This window comes from Thunnus maccoyii, chromosome 4 (genome assembly GCF_910596095.1).
Source record: "Thunnus maccoyii chromosome 4, fThuMac1.1, whole genome shotgun sequence".
Taxonomy (NCBI): domain Eukaryota; kingdom Metazoa; phylum Chordata; class Actinopteri; order Scombriformes; family Scombridae; genus Thunnus; species Thunnus maccoyii.
In genome coordinates this window covers 19,189,890-19,203,433 of record NC_056536.1, presented here as the reverse complement: position 1 = coordinate 19,203,433, position 13,544 = coordinate 19,189,890, and the positions used below count along the sequence as shown (strand labels likewise).

Here is a 13,544-nt window from a genome sequence, read left to right as displayed (position 1 = left end):
ATTCCAAAATGAGAGAGCCGCCATTTGAAAAATGTGACACCCTCTCTGACACAATGATTGCTGGCATGAAAGTAAAACTCATTACAGAATATTAATGAAGATATTAGCCATCAAAATAGAATCATTTCTGATGAGGCTATCAATCATCTGTATTCTTTAAATATTTAGTAATACATTTCAGGTAACAAAAAGGATATGATGGTGTGGAATTACGTTTATAATCCCAGTTGTTCCATGACAAAATATCACTCTATTTGTGGACTTATGATCAATAATCACATATAGCAATGCCATGTATGGACTTGATAGATTATCACTGATCCTTTGATAGAAGGCTAGTGATGGCACCATTCATACCACTGTCATAACATCCCTCCTGGCTAGAAATGTTTTGTTCTAAAAACAGTCTGACAATGTGACATGCAATGTTCTGGTAATGTTTTCAGCAGAAAGTTTTTTTGTGCCTAGAATGTTCTACAATAATGATAATGTTTGCTGATAATCTTCTAAAATGTTTAGTGATAACATTGTTAGAACATTATGCCCTAACATTATTAAAACGTTTTCAGCAGCAGGTTTGTTTGTTGTTTTTTATTTTGGGTTTTTTTCAATGTTCTCAGAATGTTATTATTTTGGAATCTGATAACGTGCTTTACAAACATTATACAAATGAATAACATTATGACAACATTCCTGTAACTCTTTGACTTTAAATTCCTGGGTAACTGGTCTGACCACTGTGGTCACTGTGGTCACTGTGGTCACTGTCAAAAGTCTTTCAACAGAATCACGTTTTTCATTCATTTATTTAGTATGTGCATGTGTGTAGGTGAGTGTGTGAGTGTGAAAACATACTAAACATACTGTCTCTGCATAAAAAAGTCATGACTAGGTTTAACTCAACATTCTGCTGCTACAAAAACCTGGCAAAGCTCCCGAACAACTGCACTATTTATGTTCAATTTTTGGTATCATGATACAAATCGATAAAATGATAAGAAAAAAAAAGATGTAAAAAAAAACAAACTTTGATCTGACGATGGTGTGTGTGTCATGGTGTGTTTGTGTAGTTGAAAGGTGTTTGTGTTTGTGTTGCATATTTGTTGATTTAGTCAGAATCTGCAGACTGACAACAGTGAGGGGCTTCTGCTCCCCTCAAGTTCTGCTGCATATTTGTTAGTCTGTAGCATCGATGGACTTTCAATGTCCTCAGTCATGGGTGGTCCACCTGCATTATGACAAAAATATTGATTAAAATCAGAATAATTTCTGATTTATCAGAAGTCTTTTTTTAAACTGCAACCAGCAGCTAGTACAAGTCACTGCCGGATGGTTCTTTTATCCGTCTGTCTATCAGTCTCAAATCTGAATGGTGCGATAAAGATTTGTGCCACTAAGCATAAATAGTGGATGCTGTTGCCTTTCATGTATGTAACCTCGTACAAACCTACTATAGCGATTGTGGTTGTTACAACAACAGGATAGCATCTGGACTAAGGCAGTTAATAATTCCTCACAAATTCTTCATTTTAATGCTATACAAATGATCAATTATTTATATTTACAACTAAAACAAGACAGAAAAATGAACTTAACAGTGAAAACTGGTAACCATTCTAGTCACGGGCAAGGTGGCTTTGAGATCAATTTTTCTGACAAAGGAATAGTTTCTTTGGTTTTGACAAATGAAAAACTTCATTTGAAAATGTGCATTCTCATCTCCAGAGTCACCAAAATGCAATTTATACCTTGTAACTTCACAGGTAAGTGAGCAGCAATGACACTGCAAATTCACTCCAAACAAAGAACCTACCCTGCACCACTACACACATTCTTATTTGTTGCATATCAATATGCTCAAATATCATTTTATTGGAACTAGAATTCATACAATACTTGCCCAAACTTAAGCCTACCGACAATAAGCCATAACACTGTGCATCATAACTCACACATGCCATCTCTACGCAAGCATGCAATATCTGCTCACAGCTTATCACAAATTACTTGCTTTTTTTTTCCAAAAGAAAAATGGGGTGACATCAGATTTTTTTAAGTATCTTTTTTGAACAAATGCTTAAACCTGCAGTGCAGGTTACAGCTTTGGCAGACTATTGTAGAGGAATAAAAATAGAGGAAAAACATCTCAGCTACGTTTTTTCACATATCGACAGTCCCTCACCTGACGCCAAAACTTGTCATGATGCAGCGTGAGCAGCCAATCCAGGTCCTCTGATGAATTTGGCATGTTCCAAAAACTCCTCCACCTCAGCGGGAGAGCTATGTTCTGGCAGGGGCTTATAAGGCACAAAATACCGCTCCTTCCTTTCAGGTGCTAGTGTGGAAAAGATATCACAGGGTTTGATTCTAATAAACTGGTCTTCATGAGAGGGCTATTCCTGGAGCACCACAGGCTGCTGATTAGGGGTGTAAGAAAATATCAATACCCTTGAGTATCGTGATATTATGTTTTGTGATACTGTATCGATTCTCAAAAACACTGTAATCGATTTTTAATTAATCGTTTACATACAGAGATTCGCATCAGTGGTTCATTTTGTGTTGACAGCATGCTGATGATGTACAGCTAATGGAACGGCTAACGGCTAACGTTAAACAAGTGGATGCCTCTCAACTCACTCTGGAGCAAGTTCTCATACTGAAGTTACCACCGACCTCAACTCATGCAACCAAAATAACTCAATAGTCAGTCAATACTTTCTTTCATTTGCAAAGATATGTGCCCTCTCAGTGTTGTAGAGAATGAAAGCTTCCAACATTCGGTGAATACAACGGAGCCTCGTTACACCACACCCTCCAAACAACGCATCGCTAACATCACTGTGCCCAAGTTGTACCTGGAGGTAAAAATGAGTGTGCTTTGACATGCAACGCTTGGACATTGAGGGCCACTGAATCGTATGTAACCATAACAGCTCATCACATAAGGTGAGTGGAAGCTGGACTCGTATGTGTTACAAACAAGAGCGATGACTGACAGCCACAAAGTTACCAAAAGTGGTGCGACTACTCAGCAGGATCAGACATGTTATAACCCTTTTCAGACGCAGCACCATAGCCAGCCACCAGCTGGAACACCTACTCCATCTAGCAAAACACAGGCTGATCACGGACGTTGTCACAAGGTGGAACTGCTCTTAAGACATGATAGAAAGATTTTTAGAACCACCAGCCATCGAGGCAGCACTCCTTTAACCAGAGGTCAGAAAGAGTGAAAAGGATATCTTCACACTGAACGAGGCTGACATCACATATGCCGAGGAAGTGCTCAAGGCACTCAAGCCAATGAAGGATGCCCAGGGTTTCCCATACATCATTTATTTGTGGTGGCCTGCCACAATATCAACATTGACCGCCACATATTGATTTTCTTTTTTTTTACTATTTAAAATGGGTCAAATCTTATTACATTGTAGAACTGCGCGCAGCGCATTGATTCGCTCAGCCCCTCGCTCTCTCTCTCTCAAACACAATGACAACAGACCCATCTGTGAATAGCCCCTCCTCTCCGTGCACGGTCTGAATCAAAACATGACCATGTGCGGGAGTAAGGATTGTTGTTGGCTTTTTCCCGCAGAGAAGACAGCTGGCCAAATTCCTAAATAGAATCAAACCAGAGTTCATAAATGGTTAGTCGCATGAACACCTATGCACAAATTCGTCCAAAACTGATGCATTCAAGTTATAAGTTGCTTTATGTTCTTAACACAACACTGTCAAAATACAGCTGGGTTGTTGAGGCTAGCATGCTGTTGTTGTTTAATGTTCACCATCTGACTGTATTTATTTTTTTGTTTCATTTGTTTGTTTTCCTGCAAGCACTTTTACTTGATTTTTTTACTGATATGTTAATTCCTTTGCTCAGATTGCACAAATATGTAGTGTTATGATGTTGGATGTTAGGGACTGTGATAAATACAAATGCAGATCTCACTGTTCTGATTTCAACTTTTTTTACTCAGATTTTATGGATATGGTGATTTGTTTTTTATATTGACAGTTTTCCTAAAATTAAATTTAAAAAATCTCATTATATTTCCTTGCTTATTACAGTATCGCAATATGAATCGTAACCTCTGTATCGTGATATGTATCATATCGCCAGATTCTTGCCAATTAACAGCCCTCTTGCTGATGAGGTGTAACAACATGAGCAGAGCTGACTCACCAGTGCAGTGTGCTTCTCTCCCAGCGGGCCAGACTCGGTCACCTGCTGCTCATCCAGTGGCACTCAAGCACAGGCCATGGTGTCTGCTCCGCAAATTATTTCTGAAAGAAATCATACCAACAAAAAGACATTTAAAATATATTTTGGTACACAGGTGTAGTACACTCAGTTGGCATTTTATAGGTACCCCTCGCTGAAACCAATGCAGTGCAATACAACATTTTATTTTACGGTAATTTAGTCAGTAGTTTGTAGTGTTGTTGAATTGTATTGTGTTATATTGATATAAATAGAGTGGACAACATATAAGAAACACCCCTCAGTATAATTCTTCAACATCATCATAAACTACAACCTCCAAAATGACCACTATTTAAATCTGTTTCAACAAAAACACAGCGCCTAAGCGTTATTTCAGAGCACCTAGTCAAATGAACAGAAAAAAAAACGTGCTGAGAGTTTTCTACCACATTTTGATATCATTTCACCACAGTGGAGACAGTGAACCAGGTGAAGATAATGTTTTACTCAAGTTGACGACAACTCGACACTTGTTACTGTAAGTGCAACAAAAACCCTGTGAGTAAAAAGCCAATAAGAATAATTTATCAAACCACATGTTCAACAAGTCTGAGCATGTAGAAAAGTGATATTTCCACCTGCTTTGCCCACAGTCTCCCATCCAACGCTGGTATGTTTTACACAACCACAGCACACTTATTAAGTTAACAGCTAATTGTTATGAACAAGCTAAAACAAAAGCTGTATGTATGTCACTGTACAATATCTTAAACGTAGTCAAATTCTTCTAACTTAGCTACTGGTTGACTCAGCAGCCCCACCTCCCAAACCAACCCCTCCTACCTCCACCAGTGGTACCTGTTGCAGTAAATCACATCAGCAGCAGAGGGAGGAGGACAGAGGACAGGAGAGGACTGATAGTGACTAATGTCTGTGTTCCTCATTTTTCTAAATTTCATTCAGTATTTTGATGCCTGAAATATCATTTATTTTATTGACATTTTAGATTTCTTTCCAGTGAGATATTGAGTTTACAGTATATGGTGATTTTGCTGTGGTAAACATTACTGTTGCTGCTTTAGAAACAATATTTATTTATTTAAAAAATAAATCAATTCTAAGCCTCTTCTGAATTGATTCTTTTTTTAAAATAATAATTTAAAAAACACCAATTCTTTAATAATGAAAAAGAACCAGTAAGAGTGTTGATAAGGAACCAAACTGATGAGTGCATGGATAAGATAAAATTCTAACCATACCCTTCAGCTGGTTAGTGGCTACACTCTGACTTCAAATCCCTTCACTATAAGCCTTGTTTTTACCAATGTCATTTTGTGATTATTGTTTTTTATGATGCACAGTGCAACTACTTACTTTTCAGGCCAACAGCACTTCATCAGTGAGTATATCTGTTTCACTTTTCTTCTTGATAATGTCTGAGTGTATTGCGAAAAACTACAACCTGGGTTTTTTTTTTTTTTTAAATAAATACTGTAATGATAATAGTCCAAAATTATGTAAAAATGCAGTTTTTAGTCAAATACCCCCCCATCACATCTACAGCACCTAAGCCCTCCAGAAACCTGGGGAAAACCCTATAATAAACTAGTAAATGAGTGTATTGTTATCCAAAACACTGTTGTAATATTGAACAGATGTTGCTGTCAGCTTGTGTTCAGCATCTGTATGTGAAAAAGAAAAACTATCAAGGACATTGGCTTGTCACATTTTCTTAGTAATCATTTGGGACATTTTACTATTCTTTTCCCTTCATATGACAGTCAAGAAGGTGTCAAGTAGCCCCAGTTTGTGCCTCACTTTGCATCAGAACTTAAACATGCAACACCATGGCCCATGACATGACACCTCCACCGGTGTTACAAATCAACTGGTTTTCCTGTTAACTTGTTACCTTTGTTTGTCAACATTGGGCGTTTCTCATAGCGACAGCAGATGTTCCAATCATGGAGAGGAAATGTTGCTGACCTTGCATATGCCTGATTGTGATATTATTGTTATATTATTACATCACTCATTATTCCATCATTTTAAAACCTAAAGATAATATACAGTTGTTTTTGCTTTGAAATAAGCTGTGTGTTTTGGTATATCGGTAGTTCTCAAAGCCAGTCAGCCATTGCTCAGTGGTGTAGCACAATGTACCGTAAATTTTCCTTTAGATTTAACACCTGGTGTCGAAACCCGGGTAGGGAGTTTTTATTTTGAAGAAAATACATCGAAATATGGTTAAGAATATGTCTGATCCCAAAGTTTCATTGAACCCCATAAACCATAAGCTGAATTAATCAGATGGATAGTCTAGTCTATGAAATTATGAGTGATATAAAATTATAATCAGGCATTTACAAGGTCAGCAACGTTTCCCCTCCGTGATTTGAACATCTGCTGTCGCCATGAGAAACTCCTGATGTTTACAAACAAAGGTAACCAGTTAACAGGAAAACCAGTTGATTTATAACACCAACCTTCCTGAGTTAGTAAACAAACCGGGTTGGACGTGCAGGCCTGCCGGTGCCTTTTAAAAACGGCGCCACAAACAACACACCTGCCTGCCTGTGCTTCATTCAAAATCAATATTAAAGAGCAGTAATGGCACAAGTTATTTGTATGGCATATTTTAAACATATTTATATTTATATAAATATAATAAATATATTTAAGTTTTTGAACAGCAGTGATTATGTTCAAAAATGTTCAGAATGACTAATTTTGTTTCCTACTGGCTGCAATGTGATCTTATTGTCATGGCTGTATTTCATGCTTTGATTTATGTTGTCCGAAACAGACATTCAACTTGGGCTAATTTTGGACCAAATCAGAAGTACTGCAGTCCAATTTTTAATGACTATTTTTAACAATAACAATTTTTATATTAATCATCTGTGCACAAAATTAAAATGCCCACTTCCAACAATACTTGTACAAAATAAATAAATAAATAAATTCACATCCAAATGAGTTTTAACCAAAACTAAAAGTGTGTTCGGGAGCTCCAAATGAACACAATAAGTCAAATATTTGCAGGCTTTTACCAGGAAGTTGCCCTTGAACAAGATAAAACAAAAACAACAACATATTCAAATTATTAATGTGGGTTTAGGAGGACCGATCCCCTGAACTGAATCCAGTGCTTCACTCTCTGTGCATGTTCAAGAGTACAATACAAAAATAATAGTTCAGTTCTTAGGTCCGCCTGGCTACAAACTTCCAATAAACCCAACCTTAATGAGGGTTAATCATATTTAGTTTTTGTTGAGACGTTTTAGAGAGGTGTTGATTCAACTTCATTGTCATTTTGACACTATAGATTTTGCTTTGTGCTTGTTGTAAAACTGTATTGGATTATACTGACCTGCTTCTGTTTAGTCCACCCCATTTATTTCAGTGAGGGAAGACTAAATATTGATAAAACCTCAATAGCACACAATACAGTTCAACATCACAAACTGCAGCCTCCAAAATGACCATCAAGTTAAACTAACACCCCTGTAAAACTGTCTCAAAAACATTAACATTCATGCTGATTTATTGCAGTGCTGTTTTATTAAACTGCATTAGTTTTAGCTAAGTGTACCCAATAAAGTGCCAAGTGTCAACAGTACAGCTGCTGTATGTTGCACAACAAAACTTTACAAACACATAACAGCGCAAGATTTCCTGTTGAATTTGAGGACAGCCTAATTCCTCACATTTTTTATTTTTTTTAGAGACATTACCTTCAAACTGGCTTTCATCCAGCTCAAGAAATATCTTTTGAAACACTTCAAAAGTTTTTTACAGTTCTTTTGGGTAGCTGAGGTTGAATGTATATATCAGCTCCATTAATGAGGCACAGGCTCTGGGTACATCCAGGTCTTTCAGGACTTCTGTTCCCTCAATCACAATCTTTGCACTTGCTGGATCAGACATTATGGCACCTCTGGTTATGACAATCAATTCATTGGTAATATCCCCACCATTATGGCATAAATAGGTCAGAATCAGTGTCAGTGTTTTAATATTTCAAAAGGAGACTAACACAAAGTATGGCATGCCTGAAATTAAGTGTCTGATTTGCCTACCGACTGCTCTTTGAAGAGATCTTTTCCCTTTTCTCTGAGATACACCACTAAGCCACAGATAGCAACCTCTCCTCTCCTTCTTTCCATAGAATCATCCTGTGAATAAGAAAAAAAAAAGTTAAACTGCTGATGGGTTTTTAATAATTACATCACTGGGGAAAAAGACTGAAGGATGAGGTTTATGAGTCCTGGACTGTACTAATTACCGGTCTCTACTGTGCTTAATTATAATCAAATAACAAATTGATCATTTTAAAGAAAGCCATTGTAACTCAATTAATTAGTCCAAATTTTCAATTTTATTTATGTATTATAAAACTCCAGGTAAAAAAAGAAAAAAGAAAAACAGCAAAAAGTCATTACATTTACAATTAATACTCCACTATTCTGTTTCTTTGTCCTGTTGAGTTGGAACAACATTGATGACCCAATGTGGAAAAATGTAATAGCAAATTTAATTTCAAGAAAGTTGTTAAAGTTAACTTTGTTATTACATTTACTCTGCCTATCATGTTCCATCTCACAATTCATTTGTTTTCTGCTTTAGTATTTATAGTTTTGGTTTTAATTGAATTTTTTTTTTCTTTGCCACTTGGGAGCAGAGGATAATGCTGTAAAAAACATCTGACATATTATCCCCTTATAAGTGTCAGGGTTGTAAATAGTTGTCTTTTAACACATCCAGGAGACAATGAGCAATGTTAGTAATCAAATTGTATCTTTGGCCACCTGTCAAATTTAAGTCCAATATTCACTCTCCAGTGACACTGAGCCAGCACAGCACTACCCATAGCCTGAGATAATGTATAAATCATGATCAACTACCCCAACGTAAGCTATTAGAAAAGTGGATTATCCTATTTGAAATGAACTACATTACAAGGACATTATTTTCAGGGAGTATTGGTCCAGTTTTGCTATTACCAGTGTTGATCCTTCTGAATTCTTCATTTATCTGTATAAAAATAAAGGCACAAATACTTCATTCATTGATTCAGAACTGTAGTGCTTACAGCTTGTGCAGCATCAGTCTTACAGTAATCTACTGTATATAACTTACGTTGCCTTTGATGCTGCAAACAATATTGGCAAACTATACTGCAAGAAAAAATCAACTCCTTTTTAACTAAAGTGTTTTTATGATCTGATAGTGAAACCTTTTTAAATAAATGTAAAGATTTTAAACTATATTTAGATTGAATTAATCTTGCTGTCTTAACATGTTGCTGATTAATGAATCTTTCCAAATGTCTGACAAATTGTGTTTGGATACTGACCAAAAATGTGAAATTAAGGAGAAAAAAAAAGTAATGAAAACGTTTCAAACAGAAGACTACAGACCCATTTTACTGATTGCCAACTTAACAAAATGAACTGCCTACCTATCACACATCATGCAGCAGATTGTTAAATGGAAAAAACATTTCTCACAAATGTTGTATGCCAATATGTGTAATTATAAAAATTGCCTCTAAAATGTTACAATATGGTTCAGTTGTGCAAACTTAAGTATCAGCACATAAAAATGGCACATACACAATGGCAATACTAGCATATTTTTACGTGCCAGTGTTAAGCAAATTAATGTGATTAAAATCACTAGCTTATTACTTAACTAAACCTTTTCCAATGGCATTTCTACAATGTGGTGTCGGCTTCCCAGTCCACGTTTTCAGATTGCACTTGGACACAGAATATTCTTTAGCTGTGGCTCCGTTAACCAACTTAAACGTCACATAATAATAACTCTAGGGCTTAAACATCAACATGCATCAATTTAAAATGAAACGTGTAGTAAGCTACATTTGTTACAGGTCTAACATTAGTCATGAATGTTGGCCCACGCAGCAGTTGTTGAACAAACTTTCATCATTTTAAATTAAGATGAAGCAAAACACGTTATTCTCTTACCTAACGCTACAGAAGTTCAGTGCCAATTAACATCAGTCTATGATTTCAATTTTAGTCTTGTGTAAAATCAATTTCTTGCACTGTGTGCTTATAAAGTTAGTAGCTTTTGCAAATAAAACAAAGCAAAAATAGTTATTCACAAAATGACTTAGCCTTAAAGGACCAGTGTGTAAGATTTAGGGGCATCTATTTGCAGAAGTGAAATATGATATTCATAAGTATGTTTTAATCAGTGTATATTCACATGAAAATAAGAATCGTTGTGTTTTCATTACCTTACAATCAGCCCTTTATATCCACACAGAGCGGGTCTTCCACGGTGCGCACCATGTTGCACCACCATGTTTCTACAGTAGCCCAGAATGGACAAACCAAACACTGGCTCTAGAGATGGCCTTTCATGTTTTTCACAGCTATCGTAGGTTCTTCTACACGCTTGAAAGGGAGGGGTTGAGGGGAGCTGTACTATGATGGTTGCAATTTGCAAACTCACCTCTAGATGCCACTAAATCTTCCACACTGTTCCTTTAAATGATATTCTATGCAAACCCCTGTTTCTCCCCCTCCTTTCTCTTGTGGCAGGCAAAACAAGTCCAGGCAAATTCAGCTTTGTTCTCTGTCTTTAAAGGATGCTCAGTGGATATACAAGTTGCACTAACTTAATACTTTTCTGTTGTTAAGTGAAGGGAAAAATGTTTACTCAAAATCGAGTTAGGACAGTTTTCTTTATTTTCATTTTGACCAATTTAAAATAAGTTGTCAACTGACTAAAACATGTACATGTACATTTTTTTTAATGCTGAAAAAGCTCTTGATTTTAAGCTACACTCACTAACCCCATGAATCATTTCTTAGAGTGTTCCTCAACTACATTGCGTCTACAAGTCAACATGGATCATCTGCACAGAGTTTAGCATGTCATTCTTTCCAGCCACATTATGCCAAAACTATTGCCTTTGGTCAGCTTACCAGTATATTTCAGCAAGAGTACGAGGAGATAGGAGAATAAATAGGAGAGAGACTGTGCAGTCTTCTGTACGTTGTTCCTTCGTTGTCACTGAACATTATGGGAATGTTTTATAAAAGTAATCCAGTGGGTGAAGGTAATCAAACACACATCCAGTAAGTGAGGTGCTAGACTGAGAGAATTTGATCGCAAAACCATGAAAAAACACTTTTATTGAGCAAATACAACGTTTCAATCCCAAAAGGGATCTTTGTCAGGTCTCAAAGACACAATGCACAAAACCACCCCCATATATAAGATCAGGACAGACACCTGCACCTGATCTGATGGACTGATAATGAGGACATACATCTAATCTGATCTGACCTGACTTGATATTTTATTGATAGTTGTATGTTTGTATATATCTAAGAACTTATGTTTTATGATAACTTCTGCTTAATTCTGTTTGTTGTAAAGCACTTTAGCACAAACCTGATTTGTTTTTTTAAAGCGTTCTATAAATAAATTAGACCTTGACCTTGTCTTTGTTAATATATCACATTACAGGAACATTTTATAAGAAATGTTCTGTCATCTCAGGCCTCAATAGCACCTTCAAAACATTTTTACAAATGTTGCATTGAGAATGCTCTTCCTTTGTTATCATGTAACATGTGCGATTGTTTTATAAAAGAACATTCTATAATCTGTTACCTCAACAATGTCCCCAAAACATCCTCAGAATGTTGCAGGCAAAATGCTCTAACGTTGTTAACATATCACATTACAGGAACGGTTGATAATAAACTTAATTAGAGCTTATAGGTAATATTAGCCAATGTTGTGGGAAGGTTCCCTGCTAGCTGGGCTACGATGCATCAAAGGTGATCTGAGGGGCAAAACCCAAACTCATCTTTATATTTAGATTAGATATTAGATATATGAACATACAGACATGCATTCACTTTAAATCAGTTTATCTTCAGTCAAGCATCACTGTGTGTGTGTGTGTGTGTGTGTGTGTGTGTGTGTGTGTGTGTGTGTGTGTGTGTGTGTGTTTGTCATGTTGTGGGAATCACAAAAAGCAAGTTCCCTTAACATAAATCTTTAATTTTAGGATGAAGACTTGGTTTAAAGTTAAGGTAACTTTAAGGTTATGTTAAGGTTTGGGTTAGGCATGTGGTGGTTATGGTTAAGATTAGGATAAGTCTCCAGGAAATGATTGTAAGTCAATGTAATGTCCTCTAAAGTGATGAAAACACCACTCTGTGTGTGTGTGTGTATGTGTGTGTGTGTGTGTGTGTGTGGGTATGGATATGCTGCACTACTGTAATCCAACAATCCTACCTCATCTGTCTCTGTCTGACACTGGATATCAAAGCCAATTGGCATTCACTAGATAGCAAACTAAAGCTATGGTGATCTCTTGCCACACATGTATCACCCAACCTCATTTGACCGTGGATTTACAGATAATAGAAAATAGTGTGTGATATGTATGAACATACATATTTGTTGATTCTCTTTTTTGGATTGCTTGACAATGACCTCTACATGTGTCATCAGTGAAAGTCATTTAAATAAAGGAGTTTTAATGTTCACCGAGTACTTCAGATCTCTTTATTGCCATGAATTCTACTTTCTTCACAAGGGTAAAAATAATTACCCTTAAATTATTATCACATCACTTTTTCGCCTGTATAATAAAATTAGTTTTAGCTAAAAGCAGCTGTTTTCATCATGTTTGTAGGATGAAACAGGTGCTCTCTTATTACAGCGTGTTTCAGTGCATTGTGTTGAGTGCTGTGCAGTGGGGGCTATTTTAACAGGGAGAATAAAAAAAACACAGTGCGGCGGCTTTCTCAGGCAGGAAAACGAGTGCTCTTCCCATCACTCTAATGAGGATGGATAGCATTCTGTTAAGCTTCGCAACCCTTTTGTCACAAACACAAACAGTGGCTTTATGAATCACAATCGCACAGGTCTGAATGGGAAACGGCAGAAATAAATCGCATGCATCACTGAGGGATGGTAAGTAGATGTATTGTCATCATTTGAATGCAACGAGAAAGAATAGCTTTGTTGTTGAGGAATCTGTGTGGTTCAAAGTTAGCTATATTTATGTTAGTGCTGCATGGATAAATGCTTACCTGTACCTCCAGGGGAGGTAATTTATGTAGGAAATGTGATTTATGAATAATATTTATGAAAATGGATTTTATTGGTTTGAAATATAGCCTTCATTTTTTCTAACACTTAAATAAACTGCAATTTATATATTTACAGAGAGGATATAAAACACTTTACATAAAGTATGACAATACACAAACATTCAGGCTAAAGATCTCAATGTCTATTTAGACTTTTATTCTATTTTTCAAATTGCATATGT

At 36.3% G+C, this 13,544-nt stretch overlaps 1 long non-coding RNA gene across 1 annotated transcript; it reads right to left on the bottom strand.

The window, feature by feature from the left end:
* Positions 1–589: 589 nt before the first annotated feature.
* LOC121896166 lies at positions 590–10,559 on the bottom strand. Its single transcript, XR_006095934.1, has 5 exons — positions 10,479–10,559; positions 8,293–8,388; positions 4,190–4,290; positions 2,183–2,335; positions 590–1,228 (listed from the first exon to the last, which is right to left on the bottom strand). It is a non-coding gene; the product is annotated as an uncharacterized LOC121896166 (long non-coding RNA).
* Between the last annotated feature and the right edge of the window lie 2,985 nt (positions 10,560–13,544).